General features: G+C 37.7%; 1 protein-coding gene and 1 pseudogene across 2 annotated transcripts in view; one reads left to right on the forward strand and one right to left on the reverse strand.

The window, feature by feature from the left end:
• Nell1 (neural EGFL like 1) overlaps nt 1-12,990 on the reverse strand; it is an 824,312-nt gene that overhangs the window by 302,679 nt on the left and 508,643 nt on the right. The window lies entirely within an intron of this gene.
• LOC138834270 (U6atac minor spliceosomal RNA) lies at nt 1,537-1,640 on the forward strand (annotated as a pseudogene).

A 12,990-nucleotide genomic window follows, 5' to 3' on the forward strand; every position in this document is an offset into this window, starting at 1 on the left:
AATGCTTTTATTCCTTAGTCAAAAGCAATTAGTTGTGTTTGTATTGATGTGTTTCTAGTTTCTCTGTTCTGTCCCATTGCTCCTCGTTTGTCCTTTGGCAGTTTCTCAGTATCCTATTGACTGTGTCTGTACAGAAGCCTTAATGCCAGGTAGAGAAATTTTCCCACTTTCCTCTTCATTTCTAACATTGTTTTAGTTATCCTAGATCTTACACCTTTCTAAATAAAATTTCAATTAAGGTTGTTGGAATTTCTATAAGACTTGTGTTACACTTGGATATCTTGTGGAGAATAATGCATTTCTTCCAACCATGAAAGCAGTACATGTCCTTACTAGATATTCTTCAATTCCTTTCACTGATGTTTTGTAATTTTATCATGTGAATCCTGAAAATTTGTTAGACTTACAACTGTGTATTTTGTCATATTCCCGAAGAACTCTGTACAATACAAGTTTTATTTCTACAAAATGGTTACTGGTATATGGGAATGTAATTGATTTTATGTGTAATTCTTATACCTAGTGACTGTGCTAACATCATTTATTACTTGAGTAATACTTGCATAGACTCCTTGAGATTTTCTACACCAATATATATGTTATCTATACATAACATGTGTATCCATTGCTTTACTTTCTTGTTTTTCCAATCTGCATGCCGTTTTGTATGTGTGTGCTGTTAATAGAGTTTGAACTCAAAGCCTTGGTACTGTCCCTTAGCTTTTTCACTCAAGAGCTTTATCCTTGCTCTACAGCCCCACTTCTGATTTTTTCATCCTTAATTGGATAAGAGTCTTAAAGATTTTGTTGCCTGTGCTGGTTTTGAACTACAATCTTCAGGATTCAGTCTTCTGAATAGCTAAGATTACAGGCATAGGCCATTGGTGTGCAACTTGGCATGCCTTTTCCTTTCTTCTTTCTGACTTTTTCTTTCTTTCTTTCTTTCTTTCTTTCTTTCTTTCTTTCTTTCTTTCTTTCTTTCTTTCTTTTTCTTTCCTTCCTTCCTTCATTTCCTTTCCTCCCTCCCTCTGTAACCACCCTTCCTTCCTTCCTTCCTTTCTTCCTTCCTTCTTCCTTTCCCTCCTTGTCTTGCCTTTTTATGCTAGCTAATTAAGTCCATTTTGTGCAAGAGTGGTTAACAGTAACAGCATTGTATTAATGCCAAACTTAGTGAGAAAGCCCTACTTGTCAATGCTGCATGAAAGTGTGTAAGTTTAGCTCCTGTTGGGCCACATTAACATTGGAGTTGGGAGAAAGTGGAGGGACCAGTAACCTTGCCTCTATGAGTCTCTATGTTGCTGAGAGGATATAGTTAATAATCTCCCAATAGAACCCTGGTGACATTGTTCCACTGGAGGAATTAGAGAGTTTTCTAGTTCTACAAAGTAGTTTTTTCACAGGTGGGCATATTCTGTTCTGTTAGATCCCTTTCCTCTGTTTCTTTTGTTACTGGTAGTTTTATTGTTCATTTTTTCTACTTGTTGCCTGTGTCTGCTGGGAGTTCCAGGCTGCAGGCTTTTTCAGTTCCCCTTTCAGGTATTACATGAAAGGAGAGAAGGTTAGCATTCCCCTTGACAAGGATGGAAGAGGCCCTTGGGCCTGACAACACGCATACGGTTAAGGCATTGCCACCTACTTCAGTTCCCCTTTCAGGATATATAAAATGCAAAAGGAAAACTCTGAAAACCCATACTTTGTTGTTCCTTAAGTTCCAAGAATCCTATAGAGTCCAACTTTCTTTTAGCCTTCCAGAGTCATACTGTGTATTTGTTGTGCTATGTCCAGGTGCTTTTTAGAGGGAAGACATAGGCAGAAGGGGACTATCTAAAGTCTCCACTTTAAAGAAAATAGGTCATTTCCTCTTCACCTTTTATAAACAATGCAATTAGGATTTTCCATAAGTAATCATAATTAGGCTCACACTATATGAGCTAGATGCTGCTAAAATATATTCTGTCATTTACAGGAGCTAAGTATAATGGCCATTTCTATTTTCTAGATGAAGAAAAGAAATTATTAGTTTCACTTTCAATTTCATTGAAGAGTTGGAGGAGCATTTGTGAGTTCTGCTTTGAATTACTTTCACTTTCAATTTCATTGAAGAGTTGGAGGAGCATTGTGTGAGTTCTGCTTTGAAAGCCTTGTAGAATTTCACTGTAGGGATTTTCATAGGTGGGAGGTCTGTTACTGCTGTTTCCATTTCAATGCTTGATATGGGTCTGTTAAGTTGGTTTAAATCATCTTGGTTTAGTTTGGGCACATCAACATTTGTCCATTTCTTCCAGATTCTAAAACTTACTAGCATAAAGGTATGAGAAGTATTCCCTTATAATGTTGGGAATCTTGGTTGTGTCTGTAGTGATGTTTCCATTCTCATCTCTGAGTTTGTTTATTTGGATGTGTTCTCTTTCTGGTAGGATTTGCTAAGGGTCTGTAAATTTTGTTAATTTTTTGGAAGAACCAAGTCTTTGTTTTGTTGATTCTTTCTATGGTTGTTTTTGGACTCTAATTCATTTAATTCAGATTTAATTTTAATTATTTGTTTCTGTCTACTAGATTGTTGCTCTTTTTCAAGGAGCTTCAGGTGCCTTGTCAAATTGTTGCTTTCAAACCTCTCCAATTTTTTGATATAAACTTGTCTCTGAGTCCTGCCTTTGCTGTGTCCCACAGAAGCTGGTAATTTTTGTGTTCATTTTTTGTTAAATATCATGAACATTTGAATTTCCAACCACTTTGGAAAGCAGTTTGGAGGTTCTTCAAAAGACTAAACATAGAGCTCCCTTATAACCCAGCAATCCCACTTTTAGGCATGTAGCCAAACAATCACAAACAAGGCCATACTAAAAAGCTACCAGCACAACTATGCTTATTGCAGCATTATTTAGCATAGCTAATATATAGAACCAACCCAGATGCCCTTCAGTAGATGAATGGATCAAGAAAATGTGGTATATATACACAATATAATTCTATTCCTCCATCAGAAAGAATGACATTGTCCCATTTGTTAGGAAATGGAAAGACTTGGAAAAAATTATATTAAGTGAAGTCAGCCAGGCCCAAAGAAACATAGGTCCTATGGTTTCACTTATCTGCAATAACTAGTATTGTCTAGGACAAGCAGAAAAGGTCAAAAGCTATGTACATATGACCAAATAACATTATATTAAATGAAATGAACTCCAATATAGGGACACAAGAGGTTTTATCTTTGTTGCTGTTGTTTTTAATGTACTTATAATGTACTTTGTGATTTTTTTGTTTCTTTTGTATGTTCTTCCCTCATGGTATAAACCCTGTTTTCACTGTATTTGATTCCAGTGCCCTGCATCTTATATATATGTTTTTTCTAATTTAGTGAGGGGAATGGAAATAACCAAATGCTTAAATAAGGATACAGGTTGACCCACTGTAACAATGAGATGTACAAGATACTATGTTGAAAATGAACTTTACAACTTCGGGGGGGGGGAATGGGAAGGAGGAGTTGGGGAGGTGGGAGGGGAAGAAATGGGAGGGGTAAAACAAAGGAGGGGTTAATAATGCTTGATAGGAAATGTACTCATTACCTTACTCATGTAAGTGTATCTGCCTTACTCATGTAAGTGTATCTCCCTTGTACAGTATCTTTACAATAAAAATATATATTAAATTAAAAAAGAAATTAGGGAGTTTGCAAGTTGAATGTGGTTACAAAATGGTATATTCAAACCAAAGTATTCTGTCAAAATTTGTCAGAAGAAATAGTCATGTAGTTATTAATCATTCTATCACCAAATCCTAACAGCTTTTCTCTCTAATCAGTACCTCTTACCATTAGTCCCAGGTCTCCATTTCCATTGCCACAATCTCCTCCACCTGACACCCTCTCTCACTTGAACTATGGCTGTAATGTGCACAATACTTCTTTTCTCATCTTGTTGCCTACTTGCTGATCTGCTTTATACTGTTATTAGTGCTACCTGTTAGGGATTTAAATCAATGGTCTCACTATCCCTTAGGAAAAAACTCTCCAATGTGATTAAATGTGTGCCAATCCTGAGGACTGAACTCAGGCCAAGGTACTGTCCCTGAGCTTTTGTGCTTAAGGCTAGTACTCTACCACTTGACTCGCAGCTCCATTTCCAGCTTCTCTATGATTATCTGGAGATAAGAGTCTCACAGACCTTCCTGCCCTGGCTGACTTCAAACCATGATCCTCAAATCTCAGGCTCCTGAGTAGCTAGGATTATAGGCATGAACGACCAGGGCCTGTCCCAAATATGCTTTTTTTTTTGTCAGTCCTGGGGCTTGAACTCAGGGCCTGGGCACTATCCCTGAGCTTCTTTTGCTCAAGGCTAGTGCTCTACCACTTGAGCCTTTTTAGGTAGATGTCCCAGACCCAGCAGGTTCTCACCCACTTTTGCCTGCTCTATTCTAACCACTCTGATTTGGTTTCCCCTATCAAAAAGTCACTATTCCCACTCATGACAGGCTTAGTCACACGCTTTTCTTTCCTCAACCTAATGTATTTTTTTTATCCTTGAGATCTCAACTCTATCTTCAGCTCATTAGAGAAAAAAATGCTGGATTTATTGACTAGAGCTATTTCCCCTGTGACATTTTCACATAATACTCAGCAGTTCTCCATCATGGGTCTAATCACAGTTATAATTCTACATTTATTAGTATTATTAGTATATTATGAATGTCTTCTGTCTCTACTAGAGCACAAATCTCTTGAGAATAGAAACTATATCATTCTTTTATCACCAGCCCCTGGCAGAGCTTCTAAAATTTAAATGTTACTACAACTAGGCGTTTATAAAAGAAAGAAGGTAGGAAGGAAGATGGGTTCAAAGGAAAGGACAGGAGAGGAAAGGAGAAAGGACAGAAATAAAGAAACTATTTTGATGCTTTTAGCATCAAAGCAACAGAGAGATCACAGAGAATTAAGGCAAGAAAAGGCAATAGAACCAAACAGCTGGGGGCAAGGAAAGAGCTTCATAATATAACTCCAGCTGGTAATGACATTCCTTAAAAAGATGTGTTTGGGCCAGGCCCCAGTGGCATGTTTTGTTATCACAGTGACTTTGTGGAAGAAGAGAGTAGAGGTGAAGAATCTGTCATTAAGGGAGGTAATTCTTTCCCAAAGAATTGTTGAGGATACAATCCATGTGATGGAGAAAAGTATTTGCCAGTCATATATCTGATAAAGACCTTGAATCTAGAATATACAAAGAATTCTACAATTCATTAACTAAAAAAATAATCCAAGTGTAAATAGGAAAAGTATTGAAATAGAGTTTTCCTCAAAGAAGATACACAACCAGCTAATAAGCACATGGTAAGATGCTCAATAGCATCAGTAATTAGGGAAATAAGAAAACAGTAAAATATTGTTTCACATCTATTAGTATGACAATCATCACAGAGACAATTACAATTGAGGAAGAGTGGAGAGAAATTTGAATCCCTTACACACTGCTAGTGGGAGTGTCAAACATTCAAGCACATTTAAAATTAACTTGTCAATTTCTCAAACCATTCAACTATGATCCAACATTTCTCTTCCAAATGAGTATCTGAGAGAAATGAAAAGCCATGTTCACACAAAGACTTACATGAAAGCATCCATAGCAGCATTATTCACAATAGCCAAGATGGGAAAGCAGCCCACTTCAGCTGATGAATGCATAATGAAAACATAGCATAACCACAGAATGGGATATTATTCAACAACGAAATGGCAGGAAAATACAGATAGATGCTATTGCACATATCATAGATATGTCTTAAAATTATTGTGCCAGATGAAAGAAGCCAGTCACAAAAGGATATGTAACATGATTCACTTTATATAAAAGATTTAGAATAGCCAAATTTATAAAGCTAGAAAGTGGATTAATAATTATTAATAGCAAGGCACACTGGAATGGGATATGACAACTAATGAACACCAGATTTTTTCCCTTGAGATGGGAAATGTTATCAAATTAAATTTGAAGCCAGGTGCTGGTGGCTCACATCTGTATTCCTAGCTACTCTGTCCATATTGTTTTTTTTATTCAGGGGGAGGAAGTATTGGAGCCTTCCACTCACTAGGTTTCCATTCTATACCTTGAGCCATGATGGCTCTACCACTTGAAGCATGCCTCCAGTCCTGTTATTTTTCTGGTTATTTTTGAGATGAACTCACATTTCACATCCAATTATGTACCTGAGCAGCAAGCCACCACTTTAGGCTTCCCATCATTGCTAGGATCACAGATACACACCACTACATCCAGCCTTCCTCATTTTAGCCCAGTTTTACAAACTTTCCTTCCTGGACTCATCTGAAACCACAAATCCTCCTGATCTTACCCTCTCACATAGTCTGACATGACAGGCACATGTCACGGTCCCAAGCTATAGGTAGAAAATGGCTCCAGCTAGATTCAAATTATACTCCTTTTAGTTTCAGTCCCCTCTGTAGCTAAGATAACAAAAATGGGCCAGCTTTGTCCATAAAGAATCATTAAAAGTAAAACTTGGATGAAGCCATTTTCCAAGACTGGGAATTGGAAATATGAACTATTTTGCTAATATCCTAGATATGTGCCAAATCTCTTTCACTGAAAATCAGTACTAATTTCATAGTAGTACTGAGGGGGAGAAGAGTTGTGTACAAAATTGTGTATTAATTACAGAGTCTTTCAAGTTTCCTGAGATAAGACTTGAAAATCTTCACTTTTGACTTAAAGACATAGGTTATTTATATTCTAACACCATTCTTGATCCCAAGTCCAAATAAGCATAACTCAAAGTTCCCTATATTCCAGAATAAACAACTATGTCTCAATTACTATATCAAGTTCTTACATAAATTCTTCAGGAAGGGCTGTCCAAGTCTTACACTGGTTATGATCCTAACTAGAAAACTTCTTTGGGGCTGGAGGCTCAGCTTCAGGTACTGAGATCTTTGGGACCGGGGCCCTGAATCCTTGGGGAGCAACAAAGTCGCTTTTCGAAGAAACAGTGGGAGATACCACCTTAAGAACCTAATGACCCCTATCTTCCCTCTTCTGAGTGTAGCTACTTTAGTTAAAACTGCTTCTAGCTCTCAAAAATCAATACTGTCTTCTCTGAGAAAGGCAGTTTCCTTGAAAATGTGCTGTAAACTTTGTGCCAGTGGCAGAGGCCTCAAGTCTCCAGGTTTAGAGCCTGTCCTTAATTCAAGCCCTGAGGGTAACAGGAAGGATGGATAGAGCAGCTGGGTTGAAGAGAAGAAAGTAGGAAAGAAGCAGGAAAGGACCTTGTTCTTATCTTCTCTAATTCTTCACAGCAGAAAGAAGCAAATGCAAAGTAATAACTCAGTCAAATGTGTTCTGTATGATCTGTATACTTTAAGAAGTGTGGTAAATTATATAAAATGTATAGCATTATTTGTATGTGAGATATATGCACATGAAGGAAATGTCTATAAAAGTATGTGGTAAACTATTAGCAATGATATACACTAGAAAACTGGACTAAAAATAAATAGGTGGCATCTTATTAGTCTTTTCATTCACTTTTTATTTTTGAATGTTTTACAACCAACATGTATAATTTATTCATAAATAACAAGGTTAGAGGATTTGGGGGCAGGATTTTTTGTGTGAGGTTAAGAAGAAAGGAATTTCAGATGTAGCTATGATCCCATGGAAAGAGAAGCCTTGGAGGATGGCAGACCTGAATGGAAATCCCAGCATTCCAATCCGCAAACAACCACACACACTCTCTGTGCTTCTTTCCTCTGTGTGTAAAATATAGACAAGTTTACTCTGACGAAAGGGTACATAGCCTGGCTCAGTCTTCACTTCCTCAGATCCAAATGGATTCCGCTACAGAGCAGGGTGCTGTCCCTCAGCTCTTCAGCTTAAGGCTAACACTCTACCACTTAAGCCACAGTGCCATTTCCAGCTTTTTCTGCTCATGTGGTGCTGAGGAATTGAACACAGGGACTCATGCATGCAAGGCAAGCACACTCTACCACTGAGCCACCTTCTGAGCCCCCGGAAACATTTGTTGAATGAATGTTCCTGGAACTAAACTTTAAAAAAACATCTGCCATTGTGGATAACACAAAAGTGCTCCAACATGCAGAAGCATCACTACCAAGGCCCTGCCACCATTACCATCACCCTCACAACTGCCCTGCTAAATCACCTTCATCTTCATGATCATCGTCACTACTATCTCTCCATTATCACCATCATATCATCCCCAAGTTTAGTGTTCGTTCCTTTCTGTGTGAAGCTTTCTCCAATAATTCCCAGATTTTACAGGGAGTGTTACATTATTTGCTTTCATGTTCCCTAGGCTCCTAGACTTTTAAATAGAGTGAACAGAACTTGGTTCTATATTCAACTTTGTTACTTCCTTACATCTCCTAAGCTTCAGTGTTATCGCCTAAAACTGTGAGATCCATCACTCAGCTTAACAGAAAGTATGCAAAAAGAGTCTAGCATTATCCCAGTTAAGTAATAGAGATTCTGTAAACGTTAGTTTTGTTCCACTGGGATAATTTAGAAATGCATCATTAAACTACAAAATTAATGAATAGCTAACTGAATTCGGCTCTGAGGCTTTGGGATTTCTTTTAAAACACTTAGCCCAATAGGAATATCCACACTTAGCATAAAAGTAAGAAGTACAGCTATTGTTTGACTTTGGTTCCATGTAATGGTCACATAAGCATCCCCACAGCAACCCTATTATCTGAGGCCTTTTATCTCTCTGTAAAGAGACTGGCTTGTAATATTTCTTTGGTTCCACAAGTACCTTTAGAAAAAGAAGAAAAATGTCTAAAAAAAATGAAACATGGAAAGAAAAATAATGCTAGATTAAGGTTTTCTTGATCACACTCAGTCTGAGTGCATTGTTTCCCTTCTGCAAAAAGGTGATGTCCCAGATTGGGACTCCTCATGCAGCTTCTCTGGAACTCAGCTCACAGGTAATTCCAGAGGAAAAGAAAATGGAATCATCTTATCTGGTCATATGTACATAGCTTTTGGCCTTTTCTATTTGTCCCAGATATATACTAGTTATTGCAAATAAGGGAAACCATGGGACCTATGTTTCTTTGGGCCTGGCTTACTTCACTTAATATATTTTTTTTCCAAATCTTTCCATTTCCTAACAAATGGGGCAATGTCATTCTTTCTGATGGAGGCATAGAATTCCATTGTGTATATATACCACATTTTCTTGATCCATTCATCTACTGAGGGCATCTGGATTGGTTCCATATCTTGGCTATGGTAAATAATGCTTCAATAAACATATTTGTGCTGATAGCTTTAGTGTGGTCTTGTTTGTGATCATTTGGGTAAATGCCCAAAAGGGGGACTGCTGGGTCATAGGGGAGCTCTATGTGAAGTCTTTTGAGGAACCTCCATACTGCTTTCCAAAGTGGTTGAACAAGTTTACATTCCCACCAACAATGCAGTAGGGTTCCCTTCTGTCCATATCCCCTCCAGCATCTGTTGTTATTAGAGTTCTTGATTATGGCCATTCTATTTGGACTGAGGTGGAATCTCAATGTTGTTTTGAGTTGCATTTCTTTTATGGCTAGAGAGGTTGCGCATTTCTTCATGTGCCTATTGGCCATCCTTCTTTCCTCTTCAGAGAAGTTTCTCTGAAGTTAAGCAAAATGAACCCCAAGATAGGACACAAGTGATTGTTTTCTTTCTTGCTATTGTTTCTACTGTCTTTATAAGGCCCCATGTGATTTTTTTGTTGCTTTGTATGTTCCTCCCCCATGCTATAACACCTGTTTTCACTGTATTTGATGTCAGTATAATTTGTGGAGGGGAAGGGAAAAAACAAATTGCTTAAATAGGGATACAGGTTGACCCATTGTAACAATGAGATGTACAAGATACTATGTTGAAAAACGAACTTTACAATTTAGGTGGAGGGGTGAGGGGGGAGTGTAGTTGTGGAAGTAGGAGGGAAGAGACAGTCGAGGAAAAACAAAGGAGGAGGCAAAAATGCTTGATAAGAAATGTACTCATTACCTTGCTTATGTAACTGTAATCCCTCTGTACAGTATTTTCACAGTAAAAAACTTACTTAAAAAAAAGATAATGCAATCAAAGGGAAAGAGACCCTTGAAAACAGGTTGCTCTTACTGCCATGCTTTCCAACACATTCCTCCATTCTTATGGCATATTTTTTGCCATGTCTAATAACAGTTGATTGAATCACTGCTCAAAATGCTATGTTCTCCAGGAAACTCACAACATAATCTTATTTGGAAAACAGGTTCTTTGAAAATATAAATTGCATGGAGCTCTACTGCTAGTAGAGCTCCATTTTGCAGTGCTGAAGATAAAACCCAGGGTCTTGTATGCTCTACTTGAGCTATTAGTGGCCCAGAATAAGGACATTCTGGATTTGAGTGGACTTTAAATCTAATGACAAGTGTCCTTATATGAAGAAAAGACAGAGGTGCAGGAAAAAAAGAATACTGTGTAAAGATAGAGGCAAAGATCAAACTGATGCTCTGAGAAGGCAACGAACACCAGAAGCTACCAGAAAGCAGAAGCAAGAAGTGATTCTCTTCTAGAGCATATGGACTGCTAACACTTTGATTTTGAGTTCTAAGCCTCCAAATTTGTAATATAAAACTTTTGTTGTTTTAAGCCACTTAATGTGTGGTGATTTGGGGCAACAGCCTTGGAATTTAATCAACATTGTATGAAATGTGTACAGTGTAACTGAGGTATTAGTGAGGAAGGAGTCAAGTCCTAATGCCCTTCTCTGATTCCTAAAAAATAAAATGAAATGAAATAAGGAAACTAGAAATCACACCTGTGATGAGATCATTTGACTATTTGTGTAAAAAGGGAAAGAAAAAAGGTTTTAGATATAGACATGTTAAGGTTTTAGATATAGACATGTTAAACTTGAACTATAGCCCCAACCCAAAACACAAACAAAAAAATAATAAAACGTATTGTCAGTACTATGATTTGAGCTCAGGCTTACATTTACATTGTTCTATTACTTGAATCATTCTCCTAGCCTCAGCCCTATTTATTTTCCATATCATCTCAACATTATTACTTGGTCAATCTCATACCTCGATCCTCCAACCTCTACCTCCCATGCATCTCAGAGTAAAGGTATAAACCTTGTACCTGACTCTTCCTTCTCTTTAAACAAATGGAAGGAGATGGAAACATGGGTACACATAGAGAAAACATGTTTTTACTATTACCATAGGTTACAACGTATCCCTTCATTTCTATTGAATTCACTCTCTATATACAATTATGGCATGCAGAATAGTGTCTAAAAAATTCTACTACCTCTGTTGCTGAGGAAGTTGAGTATTCAGAAAAAACAATTTGCTCTGTTTTCACATATCTCAATGTATTATTGATGACCGCTAATTGCTACAATTTTTTTCTTTTTTTAAATAGCTGGTCTCAGACTACACAAAGCAGAAAACTAGGAGAGATTCACCGAAAGAACCACAAAAGGAAAAGTGTGAAGTCCTAGGTTGGATCCTTAACACTGCAAATAAAAGAGAGCCCCTGGAGCATAATGAAGTACAATGTCTGCTCAGCCTCATAACCTGGGAGAACTTTCTCTTGGTTGACTACCTATCAGTTCTTGCTGCTTTTTCTTTGTTACTGGCAAAGTCTACCTACAGAGCTGACTGAAAGAGCACCTAGAGCATGTATGCTAGCTCTAGCATGTATGCTACATTTTATAGCTCCCTTTTACTTCAATAAGAAAAGAAGGAAGAGGAAGAAAATAAATATATCATGGTAATCATATGGCTCTCTCTCCCTTTGATTGCCTATTTTTCTTCCAGACAGGACACATGATAAGAACATAGAACATTCTGACACATTAGACACAGAGACATTAGTACATTAGGCAAAGACAATGACCCTGCCTTCATAGATGCTAAAATGTAAGTACAAAAATGGATTTAATAAAAATAAAATGCCATTCCAATGCCAGATGACAAAGGCTAGGAGAAGAGGTGAGTGGGGTACTAGAGTAAAGCAGAGTAGGGGAACATAATCTAGGCAAGAGGTCAGGGAAGACTTTCTACAAAGAGTGGCATTTATTGAAAGGACTCAATGGAAGCCAAGCAAAACGAGGCAGAGATAAAATTTGAAGACAAACGCTAAGTCATTATATCAAAATAACAGACTTAAAAGCAATGCTCACTTGAATACATGGGATGTAAATACAGACACTTATGAAACAGAGTAAATAATCCCATTTATGCACATAATATGAGCAACATGGGCCAATGTTGCTTTCCTAAAACATTAACCTGTCTGACAGAAATTTGATGCACCTGTCTCTGCAGTAGGGGTTGAACTCCTGGTGTTCACAGGTGGTAATAAATACCATTTTCTTCTCTGTGTGTACCGTACCTATCCTAAAAGTGGTCATAACAGTATCTCCCATCCCACATGCTGTTCTCCAGTGTTACCTTGTCCTTCTTATCAAAAGGGCAAATCTAATTATGCTCCCTTTGAATCTGGACTGGTTTTAGAAATAGATAACCAACAAAATGCAGAAGATAGTGTATTCCTTCCAAAGTTGGAAAGAATAATTCCCACCTTTCTTAGAATGTGCATGTTTGGGTGCTTCACTTTAAAACATCATAGCTTAACACACAGCTGCCATGTCAGAAACAGCCAAAGACATAGGGACAGGCTCAGGGACATATTCTAGTGAATATTTAGAGCTAAGTCCAGCCTTTTAGTACCTTTCAGCTTTCAGAAAGAAGCTTTCAGTTGATTCTATTTTCCATCTATTAGAGGCCCCTTAGCCCTTTGACATCTTCTCAGCTGAGGGCCAAGTACTAAGGGGACACAGGCCATTCCTATTGGGCCCTGCCTGGAATATGGGCCCCACAGAATTTATGTGCACCATAAAATGTTAGTTGTTTTACACCACTAAGTTAGACATAGCTATTGAATAGCAATAATTAGGATAGCATCCCTGGCT

Source organism: Dipodomys merriami, unplaced genomic scaffold (genome assembly GCF_024711535.1).
Source record: "Dipodomys merriami isolate MVZ:Mamm:240054 unplaced genomic scaffold, mDipMer1.0.p SCAF_21, whole genome shotgun sequence".
In the NCBI taxonomy this organism is placed as follows: domain Eukaryota; kingdom Metazoa; phylum Chordata; class Mammalia; order Rodentia; family Heteromyidae; genus Dipodomys; species Dipodomys merriami.